The following is a 770-nucleotide window of genomic DNA, read 5'->3' on the forward strand; positions in this document are numbered from 1 at the left end:
AACCCAAGAACATGGTATATCTCTCCATCTGTTTGTATCATCTTTAATTTCTTTCATCAGTGTCTTATAGTTTTCTGCATACAGGTTTTTGTCTCCTTAGGTAGGTTTATTCCTAGGTAATTTATTCTTTTTGTTGCAGTGGTAAATGGGAGTGTTTCCTTAATTTCTCTTTCAGATTTTTCATAGTGTATAGGAATGCAAGAGATTTCTGTGCATTAATTTTGTATCCTGCTACTTTACCAAATTCATTGATTAGCTCTAGTAGTTTTCTGGTAGCCTCTTTAGGATTCCCTTTGTATAGTATCATGTCATCTGCAAACAGTGACAGTTTTACTTCTTCATTTCTGATTTGGATTACTTTTATTTCTTTTTCTTCTCTGATTGCTGTGGCTAAAACGTCCAAAACTATGTTGAATAATAGTGGTGCGAGTGGGCAACCTTGTCTTGTTCCTGATCTTAGAGGAAATGCTTTCAGTTTTTCACCATTGAGAATGATGGCCTTTATTATGTTGAGGTAATTTCCCTTTATGCCTACTTTCTGCAGGGTTTTTATCATTAATGGGTGTTGAATTTTGTCAAAAGTTTCTTCTGCATCTATTGAGATTATCATATGGTTTTTTTCCTTCAATTTGTTAATATGGTGTATCACATTGATTTGCATATATTAAAGAATCCTTGCATTCCTGGGATAAACTCCACTTGATCATGGTGTATGATACTTTTAATGTGCTGTTGGATTCTGTTTGCTAGTATTTTGTTGAGGATTTTTG

General features: G+C 33.8%; 1 protein-coding gene across 3 annotated transcripts in view; it reads left to right on the forward strand.

Moving 5' to 3' along the window:
• The window catches only part of RGS6 (regulator of G protein signaling 6), a 598,625-nt gene that overhangs the window by 580,995 nt on the left and 16,860 nt on the right, over nt 1-770 (forward strand). The gene's annotated exons all lie outside the window — the stretch shown is intronic.

This window comes from Physeter macrocephalus, chromosome 11 (genome assembly GCF_002837175.3).
Source record: "Physeter macrocephalus isolate SW-GA chromosome 11, ASM283717v5, whole genome shotgun sequence".
In the NCBI taxonomy this organism is placed as follows: domain Eukaryota; kingdom Metazoa; phylum Chordata; class Mammalia; order Artiodactyla; family Physeteridae; genus Physeter; species Physeter macrocephalus.